Source organism: Mobula hypostoma, chromosome 2 (assembly GCF_963921235.1).
Source record: "Mobula hypostoma chromosome 2, sMobHyp1.1, whole genome shotgun sequence".
NCBI classification, from domain to species: Eukaryota; Metazoa; Chordata; class Chondrichthyes; order Myliobatiformes; family Myliobatidae; genus Mobula; species Mobula hypostoma.
This window is the reverse complement of record NC_086098.1, coordinates 41036690-41057040: the sequence shown is the minus strand read 5'-3', so window position 1 is coordinate 41057040 and position 20351 is coordinate 41036690. Positions and strand designations below refer to the sequence as shown.

Below are 20351 nucleotides of genomic sequence, written 5' to 3'. Positions count from 1 at the left end.
ACATCCGTATACACTCAGATTTGCCACAGTCTTTGCTATCAACAAGCCAAAATGATATTGGAACCAAAACACGAGGAAATCTGCAGATGCTGGAAATTCAAGCAACACACACAACATGCTGGTGGAATGTAGCAGGCCAGGCAGCATTTTGTGTGTGTTGCTTGGAACCAAAAGTGCAGTTTTGTGACATAGCAGTTTGTATTGTCATCTCAAATTTCCAGGATCCAGATTCATCCTGGCCTCAGGTGCTATCCGTGTGGGTTGTGACTTTTCTCCCCATTAATATGTTGGCTTTCTATGGGTGCCCTGGCCTCCAATATTCAACAGTCATACTGCTAGGTTACTTCTGTAAATTACATAAACCCCAAGTGTAAGATAGAAGCTGCACCCATTTCACAAGGTAACACCTGCCCTCGTCCTCATCTACTTCTGGTCCCATCCTGGAATTGTCTGTTGTTCCCACAATGTCCTCATCGGTTGCCTGTAAACCCATAAAATTGAGTAGCAGTCAATTACAGTGATGAAATTGATCCTCTATCTTTTAATATATTTTGCCTACTTTTTTTCTAATCATTTATTGATCTTTTAATTTATTGAGATGCAGCACAGAGTAGGCTCTACTGGCTCTTCAAGTCACATCGCCCAGCAACTCCTGATTTAACCCTCGCCCAATCACGAGACAATTTACAATGATCAATTAACCTACCAACCGGTACATCTTTGGACTGTGGGAGGAAACTGGAGCACCCAGAGGAAACCCACACAGTTACAGGGAGAACGTACTAACTTCTTACAGGCAGCGTGGGAATAATTTGAAAGTGAGGGGCAATTTTAAAAAGGAACTAATTTCAACTAGATAAAATAAACCTGTTTTTTGTAACATGTCTTTGATAACTTCAGGATGTTCTAGTACACTTGATAGGCAGTATTAGTATTCATGTACTGTTATACTGAGGTAAAAGCTACAATGTTTATGAGAGAAGGTAATCAAAAATAGGGCCAGGATCATGATGTATCTAAACATAGACAAATAGCCATGGGAGGAGGAACACATCAAGGGCAGGTGAATGGAACGGGTGAGTGATTCTGGTCTCAACACCAATTGAAAGAAATCGTTATGGTTTTAGTTGATATTTCAGCATATTTGGTAAGCTACAGGAGAGAGTGAAGGCTTTCTCTTTTATTAATCTACATGCTTCACAGCCATTCACAAAAAAATATTTAAAAGAAACATATTCTTAGGCTGATGCTACAAGCAAACAGTTGGCGAACTGTAAAGATGATGTTCTAGACTGCTCAACAGAAATTAAATATTACAAATTAAATGGGCATTACTCTTTATTTTACCACACTAAATAGCTGAAATAATGGGCTGAATCATTACTATACGTTTGGGAGCACGAGTGGAAGTCATACCAGTAAAGTGCCAGTATGTAAATCTCCTTTCCCTCAGAGCTGCTGGAACCTAATAGTAAAACCTTATTAATATCAACAGCAACTCATGGTGGTGACACACCCCATTATCTCCATGATAATTCAACATGGGCAATAAAAGCTGATGACATGCAGAATCCAAAATATGAATAATCATGCATGAAAATTTATACAGCTTTTGCGATGAAGTTGTGGGTCATCTTACTGAATCTTCGGAGTTATTGAGTAACTAAGCACGGAGCAACCCTTTGGCCCACCAGTACATGCTGACCATGGTGCCACTGACCTAGTCCCAATTTCCAACGTTTGGCCCAGATCTCTCTAAGCCCCACCTCTCAATGTACCTATCCAGGTGGTTCTTAAATAATTTTATTGTATCTGTCTCAATCACTTGCACTGGCAGCTCATTCCATTTATTCACCAGCTACTGCAGGCAAAACGCTGTCTCTCAGTTTCCACAGAACCATGGAAAACTACAGCACAGAAACAGGCCTTTTGGCCCTTCTTGGCTGTGCCGAACCTTTTTCTGCCTAGTCTCACTGACCTACACACGGACCATATCCTTCCATACACCTCCCATCCATGTATCTACCCAATTTATTCTTAAGTGTTAAAAAAGAACCCACATTTACCACCTTTTAAATATTTTCCCACTCACTTAAACCTGTGCCCTTTCATTCTGACCTACCATACCCTGACAAAAAGACTTTTACCATCTACCTTAGCTATGCCTCTCGTCATCTACACACTTGGCAGTCAAGGTTAGGGACAAGGAGATTGATACCGTCAGGCCTAATGACATAATAGGGAGTTGCACCAAATCATACTGAAGCATCCTTGTTTTTGTGTAAAGTTTTAACTACTTTTCCCATGAGCAAAGGCGTTACCATAAAGGTCTCACCACTAAAGCCATGACAATCTGTGATTCATGCTTGGGGTAGACACCACCAACCCATCTGGAATCATGTATAGTCCAGCTGAAACAGCCAACGTTGCATCACACATTTTTTGCTGCTACGCCTAAAGGCAACTCTGCTTTTCAACAGTCCAAAAATGGGGAGCTATGTGGGAGGAAAGGGTGAGATTGATATTAAGAGTAGGTTGAAAGGTCAGCACAACATCTTGGGCCGAAGGAATGTCATGTTCTATGTTCTAATGTTCAGGTTTTCCTATCCTGAATATTTTATTCAAGTTACTACAATGAAATACTTCTTCAGCATTAACTAAGTATATTTGTTCCTATTGTACGTGCTGACTGGATGAAAGTTTCTCCATAATGAACTGTATTACTTTGGATTTCCTACATGCTGCTGTAATCCTTCCCATTCCACCCCAACCACACAATCCTCATCACCCAAGGGAAACTTACAAATTTAAACTTTAGCCTTGCAACAGTTAGTTTCCCAGGAACATAAATGACCATCAAGTCTGACACCAATATCAACTTTGCTCACACCGCCACCCCCCCCCCCACACACACACAAATTCAGATGCTTCAGTTCATCGGCACTTCAGATAATGTAGTGTTTAAACTGATTAACAGCAGTTTCCATCCATTTGACCCCTGCACAAAGAGTATGCTCCTAGTTTCCAGTTATTCCTTCATCACACTTCCATTCTGAACTCGTCTGCTCTTCGCCTCCTCAGTGTAGGAATGAAACCTAATTAAAAACAAAGAACAGTTGCTCCATTCAGACTTCAAGCACAGTCCCGCAGCTGCCTTTTTAATTTTTCCTCTCCCTCCCATTTTGACCTTGGCCTCTGAAAGTTCCCAGTGAAGTTCAACAGAAGTTCAAGGAAATGCAGTTTAAATTACCGTTGGGTACATACATTCTGAACTTCATTGTTTAGATCATGTTCAGCGTTCACACTGTTTCAAGCAGCAACTTTCAGTATTGATTCTTCTAATGACACTACACCAGCACAAAAGCAAACACACTTTCACAGGAGAAACAGCGGAGTAAAGCAAAATTAGAGAAAATAATGAATTTCTTGAGTACATGCAACAAGAGGCTCTAAACTGTAAAATGTAAATGGTGAATTGGGAATAGTGATGACACAACAAGGAACTGCATGCAGATACCACCAAAAAGCCAACAGCAGGTACAATAAATATGCTTGGAAGGAATGCTGTGCTTGATATCCCCAGAGGTAGAATATAAAGAGGAGGATGTTTGGTGACAACTCTGGGGTACATTGGTTTAGTGACATCTAGATTTCAATGATTTTATTTTTGTGCTCTGAACCTTACAATGATAAAATTAGCTTTGAAATCACTGCGATAATACACTGGCAGCAGGACATCCGGGATTAAGTTAAGATTACAGAAATTGGGCATAATTTTCCTCGAATTTAAAGGTACTTACAAACGTAAAAGAAATAGGTTTGTACACAGTTGCTGCTGGGAGGAAGACTTATTCAGGGCAACATAAGATGGTATTCCGGAGAGAATTCAGCTGATATTTCATACATAGTATACTAGAAGTACAGAATTTTCTCCCACATAAAAAAGCAAACACCATTAAATTGAAGAAGAATCTATTCACTCTGCTCCAATCCATGTAAATTAGGAAGTCTTACAGATTTGAGTACATAGCCTGGATCTTGAACTGAGAGAGATGAGAACTGAGGCGGCGGGACCTGGGTGCAAGAGCAGGGAACAAGCAAATGTTTGGTCGTGGCTCGAGCAGACTTGAAGGCGATTTGAAGCAGCAGAGCCGAGGCGAGGCAGAGTCCAGACAGCGGAGCCCGAGACTACGGAACAAGCCAATGTTTGAACAATATAAGCGCCAAGCCAGATTGGAAAGGATGGGTACAGACCAAATCGAGGCAGAGAGGCCCGGGCTCAAGAGCATATTGAAGCGGCGGGGTCCAGTTCTGGGAGCCAGGTATGAGCCAGTGTTTGACCAATTTAATTACCAAGCAGGACTGAAAACATCAGTGTATCAGGACCAGAGGTGAGGGATGGGCCAATCTTCAGCTCATTGCTCAAGAAGTTTACTCCTCTCTACACCAAACTGATGTGGCCTGCAACTAGCAGGATCCTGGACTGACTATGACTGGCTTCATGGCACTTTCATGAACTTTAGTCCTGATTATTATTTGCTTACTTTCATTGTTTGCATGATTTGTTTTTTTTTCCCTGCACATTCGTTTTTTACGGTATTCCATTTTAACAAGTTCTATTGGGTTTCTTTGTTTTGTGGCTGCCTGCAAGGAGACTAATCTGAAGCTTGTATATAGTATACACACTTTGATAATAAATGTACTTTGAACTTTGAGCCACCAGTGCTCTCTACCTGTGGAACTTGCTACTACCTGGAACAGGGGACTGAGCACAAACTTCTGCAGGCAAGTCAGTTCCAAGCTGTTCCATGAGATCCTGGCCATTAAGAAGCAAGCATGATGACAAAAATAATTAAGTTAAAATGGAAACACAAAAACGGCAGAAAACAACTAACTTCTATTAAACGCACTGAAACTAAAACTACAAAATAAAAAATGTAACAGTCCTACCCAGTGCAGTTTCAGTGGATATATTTCCCAGTGTGAGTGCTGATAGATAAAAGCAAGTTTGTGTTCCCCCCACTGGAGTCAATGCAGATACAAGAGGTCAGAACAATGCAATGGCACACTGAATTTCTAGCAGGTTGACGCTGCTGATACACACTCAATGAAGTTACAGTTAACATGAGGAAAATAAAAGCAATTCAAGAGTTGAAAACCCCTCCAAGTTCATAGATAAACAAAGTACAGTTAACATAAATCCACTGTTTTGGGTCCCAATCCCTCCTCTTCCTCACAATATAATTCATAGAATAGCTCTGCTCATGCCAGAGTGTCTGTACTAATCACAGCGGGGACTGGGATATTTCTATTTCACACTCACCAAATCCCAATTATTAATTTGTTTTGTACAATAAGCATACAATATGGAATTTAACATTATTCACTATTTCAAATACACAAATTAATATGCCTTTCATATTTACATCAACTTTCAGTCAATTGTCCATTTCCCTCCGTAAATGCTGCCTGACCCAGAGTTCCTCCAGCTCCTTTGTGTGATGGTTTTAATTATCTTTACTGAAACTTCAGCACGTCACCTTCCCTGACAAATGCCTAAAACTATTCTCAATAGGGAAGAAAAGGCCCATTTTAAATTTACACTACTCTCATTATTGCTAGCTTTGATGCAGCTTGATGTATGCATACACCTTATGCATGTCTGAATAAAATTTAAACAAAATTGAAATACACATTATTTTCAATATATTTTTCTAAGTGGGGAATGTCAAAAAAAAGCATTCTCACCATAGTTTCTTTATTACTGCAGTTTTTAAATACACACACAAGAATTTTTTACAATGATTCCTCATAACCTGGAAGAACTTGAAAACTGGTGCATTTCATACCAAAACTATTAAAGTCGTGAGCACTTCATGAAAATTTATTTCTGAGTACCTTTCCAATATGCAAGATTCAAATATGTGCACATCTATTGTAACATCACTAAAAACAATCTACCACTGTTAAAAATGCATAAATAAGTTCAAATTCACAGCCTGCTGTTAGGCCTGTAGCACACAGCAAGAGATTAAAACAAGGGTGCCTCCAGGGGAAAAACAAGTAAAGATTGTGATTCTTGCCACTCCATGGTGGGCTTGCAGTGACTTGACAGCAACATTTACAGCCACAAGCTAATGAACATCACAACGTACCAAAAGCCAAAACAAGGCAGCCTCAGATTTCACCGTATGTCAAAATAATGAAACTAATGACTGCATTCTTCAAAGCAAACAGTACCATGAATGCTTTCAAGTTTTTCTGCCTTTCATTTGTTTGATTGATGAGGTCAACAACAATAGCATGTTCTTGAAACACAGAAAGCTGTTTTTTCCCCTCAAATATCTACTTCATTATTTCTGATCTCAAATACAGAAAACTAGGAAGCTAAGGGGTTGGGAGGAGAAGAAGAAAGTGAAGGAAACTTTCATCAGCTGTCTGACATAAAGAAATAGATTTACAACACAAAAATGGGAACAATATAGATTAATAAATTTAATCAGGCATCTGATGTCAAACTTCATTTCCTCTTCATGTATTTTGAACTCCTCTATAATTAGTCCCTGCAGTTTGGGAACTTAAATAGAGCAATGCTAAAATGAAAGTCAAGTGATCTGGTTTATAATGTTACAACTGTATTACTGCCAATGATTACAACAGTAATCATAAAGTTATTTCCAGTCACAGTTCATGTCAAAGATGGCCTGTACCCCAAAAGATGTTGCTGAAACAGATTTTGACAGCTTCATGGCATTATTTGGTGTTCCAATCCAACATGACCACCCTGAAAATGCCATGTGAATTTTGGACTGGAGCATTTAAGAAATTTTTAACAAGATGACATGGCCAAATATCTCTCCAGCCCATGAAATATAACACTTGTATTCTCCATTTCCCATGTCCTCCTTCTCCACAGACAGAACAGAAGAGTCCCCTTGGGCTTCATCTTTTACCTCACCTGGAATCTGCATCCCCAGTTTATCATCCTTCGCCACTTCTGCCAGCACAAAGATTCCCAATACCAGCCACATCTCCTCCTCTCACCTACCTTTCTGCAAGGGCTACACGCCATGACTGCTCGATCTCTCCCCACCTACCTGCCCTTCCCCATATCCTGGCATCATTCCCTGGAATCACAGGAAGTGCAACAGTTGTTTCCACGCCTCCTCACTCACCACCATCCACGGACCTAAACAGCCCTCCTAGGTGAGGGAGAGATTCATGTGCCACTCCTTCAACATGGAAAAATTGCATCTAGTGCTCACAATGTGGCTTCCTGTATCTATATTGGCAAGACCCAACAAAGGTGAGATGACAGTTTTGCAAAAAACCTGCACTTTGTCTACAATAGCCACCTTGAGTTTCTTCCCACTCTCACACCATCCTAGCTGTCCTCAGCCTTCTGCACTACCAAGCCTCGTCTATAAGGCCTCATATACCACTTGGGCAGCCTATAGCATGATTAGTGTGAATGCTTAATTTCCCAGTTTCAGATAGCACCCTCCACTCCCACAAGCCTGCCCAGGTTCTCTTCTCCCTTAGTTCACGTTCTATATCCCCTCCTCCACCTGCTTCTATCTACCCATTGTCCTTTTTTTAAAAATCTGCGTCCATCTATCACCAACCAGCTCACATCTCTATCCTTTCCCATCCAGCACCATCTGCCCACCAACTCTTTCCCTTCCTCTGGTTCCCCTAATTACTTGCCTTCCCTAGCCTCAACCCTCCCTCTCACTTCAATATACTGACCATCTTCGCTCCTCACTCTCAAGTCCAGATGCAGGGTCACTACCTGAAAGGTCAACCAGCCTCACGACACCACAGACGCTATTAGACTGTGATTTGTTTTTTTGTTCTTAAGACATCTCATGGGTTGACACTCATTCCTTCAAGAGTTCATTAGTGATTTTTAAATGGGTGACTTGAAAAGAATTATCAGTGTTTGCTTTTAGTTAGTTGTAACTTTCATATCTCTTTTTTTCTCCACCCCCACCACCATCAAGCCAGTTTTCATTTCCAATCTTCATTTCACTGGTTTGGGTTCTCCAAAACAACAAATCATTTTAAACACTACAGACGAACAGAAGATGATCTGCACAGCATGAGCCAGCAAACCATTGTCCCTTCATATGCAGTGAATGATATTTTACTCTGGTAATTCAAGGCAATTGAACATCAGGTATTTATTATAATTGTTAGCCAACCTGATACTGCTGAAAAGACAGAACTGCCCATTAACAAATTTCACTCCAGCAGGATTATGTGTGGAGTCTTCAATGAACTGATTAAAGAGCTTTGGTATTTTTCATCTTGTAATATACTGCGAGCATGGATACACTAGATGAGAGAAAGTTTTGGCTCAAAAGACTGCCAAGTCTAAAACAGCTGCCAGCAACATGATGGCAATTTTTCCTTCACTGCAAGTCACAAAGCCGAATTCAGGTCTGGTTCACGTGACTCCAAAAGTCATCTTTTCTCCCCCATCAAGTCTGCAATGCTAAAATAACAATTCAGCACCATACTGACCAGCAATTACAGGTGGTATTAACAATTTGATGAACAACAAATGCATCTTTTGCCATTTTTATGCATTACATCAAGGATCAACTTCAGACGCCACATACAGTTACATGTATTAGAAATTAATTCTAAAGAATGAAGAATTACAGTTACATAAAAATAATGTTAGAAGTACAGATCTGGAATAAAATGTGCATAAATACAACCATGTATTTACAAAGTAAACAGCATTATAAAAAGTGGTTTAAAATGTTAACAGTGCAGTTACTGAGGTAATAGATTGGGGGGGGGAGGAACTAACTAGAATGGTTGATCAGATTAGCTTCTTGGGAGTAAGTAAAGACATCCATTAGTCTTGCGAGACCATGGATCTGCGCCTGGTAGGTCTTCACTCTCCAGGGCGCAGGCCTGGGCAAGGTTGTATGGAAGACCGGCAGTTGCCCATGCTGCAAGTCTCCCCTCTCCACGCCGCCGATGTTGTCCAAGGGAGGGGCATTAGGACCCATACAGCTTGGCAGCAGTGTCGTCGCAGAGCAATGTGTGGTTAAGTGCCTCGCTCAAGGACACAACACACTGCCTCGGCTAGGTCTCGGACTGACAACCTTCAGATCACTAGTCGAATGCCTTAGCCACTTGGCCACGTGCCCACACACTTGGGAGTAAGAAACTGTTAATATAACATAAAGTATTTGCTTCGGTAAACCTGCAGCCCTTTCCAGAAGGGAGGCTTTGGAAAAGGCAGTCTGCTGGGAGGGAAGTGCCCGCAATCATGTTTCCTGTCCGCTTCTTTGTCCTGGACACATACGCTGACCGGCCACCTTGTTAGGTACAGGAGTGTGCTCTTCTGTTGTTGCAGCTCACCTATTTCAAAGTTCAACATGTTGTGTGTTCACAGATGTTGTTCTGCACACGACTGTTGTAACACGTGGTTGCTTGAGCTACTGTTTCCTTCCCGGAAGCTTGAACCAGTCTGGCTTTTATTTATTTATTTGTTTGTTGAGATACGGTGCGGAATAGTACAGAGATTGTTTTCTTGACACCACTGTGTCAGGGTGATGACTTCTTCTCTGTAGGCTACCTCATTATTATTTGAGATTAGGCCAATCAGTGTAGTGTCGTCAGCAAATTTAAATGGCAGATTGGAGCTGTGGGTGGCGACACAGTCATGGGTATACAGAGAGTAAAGGAGGGGGCTTAGTACACAGCCCTGAGGGGCACCTGTGTTGAGGATCAGAGGGGCAGAGGTGAGGGATCTGTCAGGAAGTCCAGGTCCAGCTACAGCTACACAAAGCAGGGTGACTGCCAAGGTCTCTGAGCTTCTTGTCAAGCCTGGAGGGAATTATGGTGTTGAATGCTGAACTGTAGTTCAAGAACAGCATTCTCACATAAGCATCCTTCTTCTCCAAGTGTGTAAGGACGATGTGTATGGGGTGTCAGGGAGGGGTAGCACCTCTGGTGGGGGAACATGTCGCGTCCTTTTCAAGGCGGTTAGTCCACCTTTGGTCCCCACCTGGCACTCACCTCTCACCTGTGGCTCCCCGTAGCTGTTTGTATGCGACAGTGGCCACACCCCAGGCAACGGCTTCGACAAGCCGGCTAAAGCAGGTGAGGGTAGCCAACGGGTCTCAAACCCTTGGTGAGATAGGGAGGTGTCTATCCCAGCATGTGAAGACAGACTCCAGTGGATTGAGCGGACGAGACCAACGGAAGGTCCAATGGTCAAGAAGGCAGTCTCTGCAAGCGTCGTGGAACGTGTAGAGCACGACTAGACACAGAAGACGTCCTGGTCATACACTGTGCCTAGTCCCATCTCCAGCCATCTCGACTCTTGTCTTGCCACTTGATCCAGATGGGAATTGGGAAGAGAGAGTAAGGCTGACGCTGCTCAACTCTCCCTCACTTAAATCCAAATCAAGCGCTAGTCTCGACACCATCATATAAGCCAGCTGGTGGCGTAGTGGCATCAGCGCTGGACTTCGGGGCGAGAGGTCCCGAGTTCGAATCCGGCCAGCTCCCGTGCACGCTCTCCATCCATGCTGGGTTGAGCATTGAGCTAGCAACCCGACTTCGTAAAAAGTACTAATAGCGTCGATAACCATGGATGAACCTTATAAAGATGGTGTATACAGCTGTGGCTATTGCGTCATCTGTTGATCGGTTATGTCGGTAGGCGAACTGTAGGGGGTCCAGTGTGGGCAGTAGCAGATGTAGTACGTGGAGTTCCACTGGGTGCTCCAGTTTCCTCCCACAGTCCATATGTAATGGTTAGTAGGTAAATTGATCATAGTAAATTGTCCTGTGATTAGGCTAAGGTTAAGTAGGTGAGTTGCTGGGCAGTGTGGCTCATTGGGCCAGAAGGGCCTGTTCCGTGCTGTACCACTAAATAAAAATAAACAAATAAACTGCTGCTCACTGGATACTTTTTGTTTTCCACATCTTCCTCTGTAAACTGTTGTGGGTGAAAATCCCAGGACATCAGTTTCAAACTAGCAAATCATTCCACAGTCAAACTCACTTAGGTCACATTTTCTCCCCATTCTGATGTTTGATCTGAACAACAACTGAACCTCTTGACAATGCCTGCAAGCTTTTGTGCACCAAGTTGCTGCCACATGTTTGGCTGATTGGATGTTTGTATTAACAAGCAGATGTACAGGTGTACCCAATGAAGTGGCCACAAAGTGTTCAAGTCCTGCAGCGAAAGTAGACTGCAGCTTAAAGACCTCCAGGGCATGCCCTTTTCTCACTGTTAGCATCAGGTAGGAGATACAGAAGCCTGAAGGCACACACTCAGTGATTCAGGAACAGCTTTTTCCCCTCTGTCACCCGATTCCTAAATGGACTTTGAAGCTTTGGACACTACCTCACTTTTTTAATATACAGTACTTCTGTTTTTGCACATTTTTTAACATCTATTCAATATACGTAATTGATTTACTTGTTTATTTATTATGTTTTTTTTCTCTCTCTCTGCTAGATTATGTATTGCATTGAAACGCTGCTGCTTAGTTAACAAATTTCACGACACATGCCAGTGACAATAAACCTGATTCTGATTCTGCCGTCCTGACAGTTCTTCGCAATATTTCTATGTTGTGGGAGGATGCTGCACCAAACCAGACAGTAATGGCTGATGTGAGAATGCTCTTTATGATGGCGGTGCAGAATTGTACCAGTGCCCAAGAAGAGCAAGTTGAGCTGCCTTATTGACTATCATCCAGTAGGAGTCACATCCATGGTGATGAAATGCTTTGAGAGGTTGGCCATGGCGAGAATCAACTCCTGCCTCAGCAAGGACCTGGACCCACTGCAATTTGCCTATCGCCACAACAGGTCTACAGTGCGCATGATCTCACTGGCTCACCCATGGCCTTGGATCACCTAGACAATGCAAATACCCATTTCAGGATGCTGTTTATTAACTATAGCTCAGTGTTTGACACCATCGTTCCCACAATACTGATCAAGCTTTTTTGTTAAAGAAGGAGATCTGGTTCTGCCCCACATGAAGTCCTGTGAAATAATGATGCCCAGGAAGCTGAATGTTGAATCGGTGCTAACTGTAGAGTTGTTGATGATCAGTGAGTGCTAAATTATATATAAATTATATTAAAACTACTGGATGCTTTAGTACTCTTCATGAAGGAGACCACAGAAACAAAAGGTTGATATTGAAGGAGAGAAATTTGAAATACCACTGGCTCGGGTCACTGACTGTTTCTCCATGGTGGGGGAGGAGGAAGGGAGGGGAAGGGAAGTTTGCCTGTAATTCAATGAATATTGAGTATATCTTAACACCTTCAATTCTAGCTTTCATTGCTCATGAATATTAGTTGAAGACTGAAGAGTTTTCAAAATCCCAAGCTGTTCTCTTGTACACTGCTGGCAACATTGCCATTAAAATCAATTTACAGTCAATTGCTGTTGAGCACCCCAGCCATCCTGGTGAATGATATGTACATCACCCTCTTCGTCAGAGTGGCACTTTAAACCCCCTGCTTACATTTGGCAGTCAACCAAATAGCAGCACAATTTATAGCAAGTGAGAGGTTTCAGAAAAAAAATTAGAAATACAAAAACAGCACTGGAAGTTTACAAAATAAAGCTCCAAAGCATATAATACAGGAAGTAGTTTGAAAAGTACCTAATCAGAATTTCTCATCTCTTTTAAGTCCTTCACAAGACTTAATTAGTTCATTCTCATCAAATCTTCAGCACCACTGAGATCTTGTTTGCTCAGCTAACACATCCTATAATAAGTGGTTTTAACATCAAACCATGAAGATTTTATAAAACTGTACAGTTACAATATTGTTATTTGGGGTTAATTAAGAAGAACATTATTTAATAATAGTGCTCTTAAATTTAGTTCCATTTCCTTCCTTTGTATTTTTCCACTGTTTCTTTTTCAGTACACCAGCAAACCTCCCACGATACAGCACATACCCAGCAACCAAATCCAGAACTGTAGAAGCTTGTTTAACATCTGGACAGAAGGGGAGGAGGAGACAGTAACATAACAGAGGATGGTGAAGTGATGCATCATTTTGATAAGTGAGGAAGTCCTGATGGAAGTAGAATGGAGTGAAGATGGATAGGAATGGGAGTGAGGTAGTGAATCAGGTTCAGGGCAGGTTAAGAGGGGCAAGAAGGGAAATGCAATATAGGTTGCATTTTCTTTCACAGGCAGTGGGAGCAAGTGACAAGAAACTCAACTCCATGGGAGAGGGAGGGTTTAAAAAAACATGCAACTCCCTTATCGTCAGAGCCAAGAGTTGAAATACTCCTTGATAAGGATTATTAGTTTGTGCTCCACGAATTGGGGGAGGGCATAAAACGGACAGAAAGTTGCTTCTTATTGGATGGAAATTGAATTTCATTGCAGTCTTACAAGAAAGAAGTGAAGGAACAGCAACAGCAGGTTTAGTGAGAGCCTACTTTACCTCCCCTGGTATTAGGCATTTCATCCACACGTGGGGCAAAGGGGAAAGCACAGCTTATGCTTGATGGCAACTACAGGGGTGCAAAGTCCCCAAAATCTCTGATCTATGGGAATTGCTCATAGACCACTGGTCTTGTCATAACATGCAGCAAGTACCTTCAACAAAGTGTTCTGTGGCGAATAACACCAGATGAAGCCAGATAAATATAAAAGATCATACCTGTACAGATCTAGATTTTATAAGGACTAACTATAGCACTGAGAAATCTCCGCCATTAGATTACTAAGTGGTTGATGAACAAGACCTCACTGTTGCTTTTCTTTTGTCTGTTTTGTTTGTAATTCATCCTGATTTTATGTTTTTGCACTGTAGTGCTGGCACAAAACAAAATTCACATCAGTGATTCTGATCCAGTTCAGTTCAGATTACAGATGGATAATGAACTGTGTAATTGGGAGAAGACTGTTAATAGCTTTGACTCTCCAGTAACCTGTTTCGTGCTGCCTTGTGATTTAATAGCTCTGGCCAGATCGCTCACAAACATTATTCAGTTCAAGACAATGCATTTGCAACATGGATGCTGCCTGTCCTGCTGGGAATTTCAACATTTGGTGCTCTCACTTTGTTTTTTTTTTGTTTCTGCTCTACTATTCTGTTGCCAGCCTCGCCCTAATGTTAACTCTGCTGAAGTGACTGTGAGCTGTTGAAAGCAATGCTGCTTGGTGACCCTGAGAGGCAAAAGCAGCTGTGTAACCAGCCATTGTCCCACATTACTTGCAGCTGCTGCCAGCACACTATTACATCAGCCTCCCTGTTCAAAAAAAACAGTCATTCTTACAAGGTACTTTACAAACAAAGCACCTCTCAAACCACAGCAACAGAATCCAAGAACAGTTTCTGTAGTTGATATTAAAACTACATCTCCCACAGCCGAGAAAAGCAGATGTAGAACTTGAGTATATAAAGCAGTATGATTTCTTATGAGAACACAGAAGAACCACAAATACATTTACCTGGATGGTTCACTCGGTTGCATCGGAAGCTGTAAAAACCGATTAACCTCCAAACTGGCATTTAATACAAAATTTCACAACTTCAACACCTTGGCAGTTTCAAATCGATTACTTCTATCTCTCCAACGTTCCAAAAGGCAGTTTGGCAAGAGTTTACTGCTCACTGCAGTAAGCCGTGCTAAAACAGAGCAGTTCAACTCAACAAATACCGAGCACAAACATTTCCAAACGAACATAGGTAGAGCTGCAAGAATATCATGTAGGGAATAGAAATGAAACAGTAAATAGGCGCACCAAACAATAACTAAAAAGAAAACATATACTTTCAACACAATTTTGCACCTAATAATTCATAGACTTACAGTGCTACTAGACAGGGCTCAGAAAAGAAACTTCATTGATATTGCTAGTGACTTCATTGATATTGTTGTTCAGTGAAATTCTCTTGAGATATAACCGAGACAGAAGCAGTCAATATGAAAAATGCCACAAAATACATTAAGAATTGTGTGTCCATCCGTAACAGGAAAAATATTTCTGATTTTAAAAGAACCTACCTCAGATTTCCAGGTTAGAAATACACAGGATCACACTGGCCAACATTTAAAACCTGGAATGTTACAAGCTACCAGTTGTAATGGCTTCACATAGAAAAAGAAACATAAGGTGTTAACTGACAATTTTGCTACTGCAGATTCAATTCAAGAAAGTCAAATGTGTGTCTAGACTTGTTTGAAGAACCAGTAACCACACAGCCCAGTAGTCATTTTCTTGGCAACATGCACAACTCTCATTCTCACACACACACCCAACCAAGCCTAAATGAAAAGCTCAAAAATTCTTTGATGCACTCATAATCCCCTCAGGAGCAAAAGCATGAAGATTCCCTTACATAATTTCCTTTGTCAAATTCAACTGAATATAGTCAATAGACTTTGCTTCCACACCCATATTAGGTAAACCTGCCAATTACATCAAACGCTGACCACTGATTAAATTGCCCCGGATGAAAGTCTCAAACATAATCCTCGTTATTACAATATTCACCACAACCTGAACTCTGCATCTGCTATGTTCATTAGTTTTGAACCCTATTTAATTCCACATTATTTTCTCCAAAAGAAATCAACGTTTCTAAAACAGAAACACTAGCATGTTGTAATTGCCACATTCCACTAAAGAACTGATTTCTCAGATAAGGGCTTCATTTGAATTTTAAAGTTTCTTAGACTTCATACAGTAACGATGTTGAGCAGTATTTCAAAACAATACAAAACATTGCTAACTTTCTCCAGTGCACCTATGCTTCCTATCCACAATGTAAACACAACAAAATATGGATTCTTTCTCATTCCAATTCCCATGAAGGACAAGGACAAACTCTTGACAGATCTGAGAAGACAGAGAATGTCTTTGTAACACTTCACTTGAAAATTTAAATTAAATCTAACTCATTATATCTATTTATTAACTGCAGTGGCAATTGCAATTGCCAAAACTGCCTGAGTGAAGCAGAAGTACTGCAAAAAACTGCCATGTAGAATGACTTTTAGTTGGAACGCCTATTGGATTTCTGAATTCTGTTAATACATTTCCCCAGCTTTCAGTTTATTTCTCCTGCCCAACATTAAGGCTTCAGTTAGAATATGGTAATTATATAAATATTCAATTAGATGATAGCATCAATTATAACTTATATATTTTAATGAACTGTCAGGTCTGCTTCCATCTCCTCCCACAATTTCATTTCATCTTTCCCATATTACCCTGCCTGAAATATATGGGCAGTCTATCAACTGCAAAGGAGTAAGTTCATTAGTGGCCTGCAATGAATGACCCCTTTCTTTTTTCTCATAACAAGTTTCCTATAATAGATTGAGAAACAAATACTGCTGTGAATCTCTAACCCCACTCACTCCAGAGAAGAGTATTGTGTGTCCATCATCTGGGTTTTAATAACAGTAAAATTGTCAGCTCAACACTAAAATCTCTGATGTCTGCACAGACACACAGGGAAACAACTGAATCAGCAAGCTGTGATACCCTGGTCCTGCACTGTGTCCGGCACTCCTAAAAGCAACACACAAACAGTGATATGACGTGTACTTCAATTCATCCTTTCCATAAAACCACTGAACATCGATTGACTTGTCAAATGAGTAACCAAATTTATGAAATCACACTCATTCATAATTGCTTCTGACTAATCTTTATACATAGGGTTTAATATTGTTGCAAAATTTCATTGATTTTAAAATATTGATTTTACTGTTTTGACAAGATGGCGTCAGCAACCAATGGAGATGTCCTACAGACAGTTCACAAAACAACTACTTCTTTTAAATATGCTTCTACTACTAAACTGCATGTGACTGGAGCCTGAAATTTACGTTGAGTGATGTGTTTCTGGGCTGACTGAGCGATCTGGTGCCTTTGCTGTCTCCAGGGGAATTCAGCAAGCTTGAGAGAAGAGTGAGTGGCTAAAGGTTGGAGAGTAAATGCATGATTGGCTCCATTACTCCTTACCAATTGAAGCATCACAGCAAGATGAAAATCAACGAGGACAAGAGCCAAAGGCTCAGCACCGTCTGTCGGTGTTTGACCGGTCTCCCTCGCCCTCCCTTTTGCTGCTGCCAGAGGAAGGTGCAGGAGTCTTCCTCACACTGCAAGGTTTGACCAGCGCAGCTTCTGGCTCTGGACTGGTTTTGAAGGACTCTGCAGTTCATGTTACATGTGTCTCTGGTTTCTCTTTTTACTATTTTTGCGCAATTTGATCAGGGTGCTTCGGCCTGCAGTCAATGAACAAGACAGCACTAAAATAAACTGAACTGAACACCTCTGGATTGTAGCGGACTCGACAGTTTGATCTTTAATATTCTGTGCGTTATTCCTTCTCTTTTTGCCACTTGCATGTTCTTTTTTCCACACGCGGGTGTTCGATGTTTTCTTTGAACAGGTTCTATGGTGTTTCTTTGTTTCGTGGCTGACTGTGGGAGGACAAATCTCAGAGTTGTATTCTGGTTTCATACTTCGATGATAAATAAACTTTGACTTTACACTCTCATGCAGTTTTTAATAAGAAAATCAGCTGGTAGGTTGTTCCAAGTATCTTGGAGAACTAACCCACATTTCTTCTGCAGACTTGCTCCTGTCTCTCCAGGTAATCTCAGACAGCTCGATGACGTTGAGTTCAGGGCTCTGTGGAGGCCATACCATCTGAAACCATATAAAAAAAAATCTGGGGTCCCTCAGACTTTTGCACAGTAATGTATATACTTTGATAATAAATGTACTTTGAATCTTTGAATTTTGAAAATAAGAAAATTCTAAGTAACTTGGTATATGATTTTTCACTGTCTATTATTATTTAAGCATGTTCTGCAATTCCTGGTTGGCTGTCCAGTTAAACGTTTCCACGCTGATTGGAGTTGGGGACATCACCATTTTCTGAAACTCCCTGGCATCAGGTCCTCGACAACCACTCCTGTCACAAAGCAATGCACTCTCAGTAAAGCTTTGTGGAGAACAACAGGGAACTCTGTATCTTTCAGAACACATGGAGTAACAGCAGGATGAGTTAATTTGGTCCTCCAAGCCCACTCAACTATTAATTAAATCATGGCTCATCTGACACTTTCATGCTATCTTCAAGCACTGCCTCTGAATCTCCTATTTCCTTTAATATCCTGAAATCTGTTTATCTCTGTTTTAATCACAGTTAATGACAAAACCTCCGCAGCCTTCCTGGGTGGAAAACTCCAGCGATTCCTTGTTACACCTTCATTAGTGATGGGATTTATCCTCCCCTTGACCCAAAATAGTTTAGGTTTTATTCTGAAATCATGACTATTGGCTTTAGTTTGAAAACCAATCTGTAGATGCTGAAAATCTGAAATACAAACAGAAAGTGCTGAAAGCACTTATCTAGTGTTTCACGCATGTCTCCTTTTTATTCCTGGTCCCAAACTCTTTCATCCTGGGGAAGCATCCATCTGCATCTATCCAATCAGTTAAGCCCTGTAAGTATTCTGTATATTTCAATGAACACTCATTCATTCTCTAAATTATGGAGAATACAGTCGTATTTACCTGAATGGGGTGGCAGGGTAGCGTAGTGGCTCTCACAATGCTCTACAGCACACACGACACGGGTTCAATTCCCGCCGCTGCTTGTAAGGAGTTTGTATGTTCTCCCCGTGACTGCGTGGGTTTCCTCCCACAGTCCAAAGATGTACTGGTTAGTAGGTTAATTGATCATTGTAAATTGTCCCGTGATTAGGCTGGAGTTGGCTTGAAGAGCCAGAAGGGCCTGTTCCACATTGTATCTCAATAAATAAAAACAAATAAATAAAATCTCTGCCCGCACAGCAAACCCACCATCCCTGAAGTCAACCTCATGAATCTTTGCCGCATTTCCTCTGAGGCCAATGTATCCTTCTTTAGAAAGAAAAACCAAAACTCTACAAATTGCTCCATATATACTATTACCAAGGTTCTATTGTTACAGCAATAAATCCTTACTCATGCTCTCAAACCCTCTCATAACAAAGGCCTTCCACCTTTCTAATCTCTTGCTGCATTTCTGTTTCATCTCTCAGTGATAACCTCTTCAAAACGTTAACATTATGCAGTCACTCACTATTTTAAAATGTCCACTTTCCAGAAACTCCAGGCCACTGCTAAGAAGTCAGATATTTCAGTTCTTCACTGTGGCTGCAATTTATTCATTTACTCATCAAAAACTCTGCCAGTGTTAATCAGCAGTGGAGAGTCAAAAATAAAGGATTCATTGAGGTACTAAAGGAGGATCCCTAACCCCTGGCAAAATACGTACAGCGCCCTCAAGTCAGATGCAAGAACCTTTCACCCTGCAGGAGTTGCAAAATGTGCTTGATTTAATAAAACCATGCTGTGCCGACTACCATCTGCAGCTGGCTGCAAGATATTGCGAAAGCTCGTTGGAGCAGCATTTTTTATTGAATTCTCACTGGAGGGCTTGGAGAAAAGAAATGCAGTTTAAAGCATTTTAACCACAAAGTTCACATTTTGCAACATCATACAGGGAAGTTACAAATAATCGCTCTGAATAGACCCAAGCACATAATTAGTTTCTCTAGAACTGGTTAAGCTGTTCTCTTTCATAAAATACAAACCTCGTCATTGTAAAGCCTCTCATAGGTATAATCTAATATCAAAGCAGGCCTGAAAGAATGCATCTTCAAAAAGGACCGTGATGCTTATGATCCAAGCTTGTCTAAACTTCCAGCTTTTACCACCACGAAATCTGAGTGACCTCTGCTCCCTACATTATTTTTCCCCAAAGAAAATAGTGCTCACAAATGAACGTTACTGCATTTTATTTGTACCTTCACAAGGAAAACTCAGACAATAACCATGGTCCTATTCAGCAATTCATAAATATCCATTGCCCATGTTAGCTACTCCTACTCAAAGGCAGGCCAACTGAACCTCACACTTACTGGGTACATCCCACATCTCTAATAGTTCAGGCTTCATCAGCCCTCCTGACACTGAACCACTCACTCATTCCATCCAAGTAACAGGACAGTACAAGATAAACCCCACCGGAACTGCCACTACTTTTCAAATGCAAGTCTTAGTAACACAAACAATCCAACATTAAATCAGTTATAATCTATGTTTTGCAAGTTTACTGGAAATCCTTGACATGAACATTGACAGCGAACAAAAATTGTGAGGAAGGAAAACATGAAGACCGTTTCGTCAAGGATGAACATGAGTTCATACGTAAATGGCAAATGCAAGATCATGCTCAGTGACAAATGGTTTTATCTCACTCTCTCCAACATATGCTCCATCAAGTGCTGTGCCTATAAATTTGTTTGTCATGTGA

General features: G+C 41.1%; 1 protein-coding gene across 4 annotated transcripts in view; it reads right to left on the bottom strand.

Moving 5' to 3' along the window:
• Nucleotides 1-20351, bottom strand: part of asxl2 (ASXL transcriptional regulator 2) — a 206354-nt gene that overhangs the window by 115554 nt on the left and 70449 nt on the right. The window contains exon 1 of one of the 4 annotated variants that reach the window (XM_063036085.1): nucleotides 15034-15187. The exons of the other annotated variants lie outside the window; for them this stretch is intronic. The gene's annotated coding sequence lies outside the window, so the exon portion shown is untranslated. Of the gene's footprint in view, nucleotides 1-15033; nucleotides 15188-20351 lie in introns of those variants that run through there. 4 annotated transcript variants of the gene reach the window in all.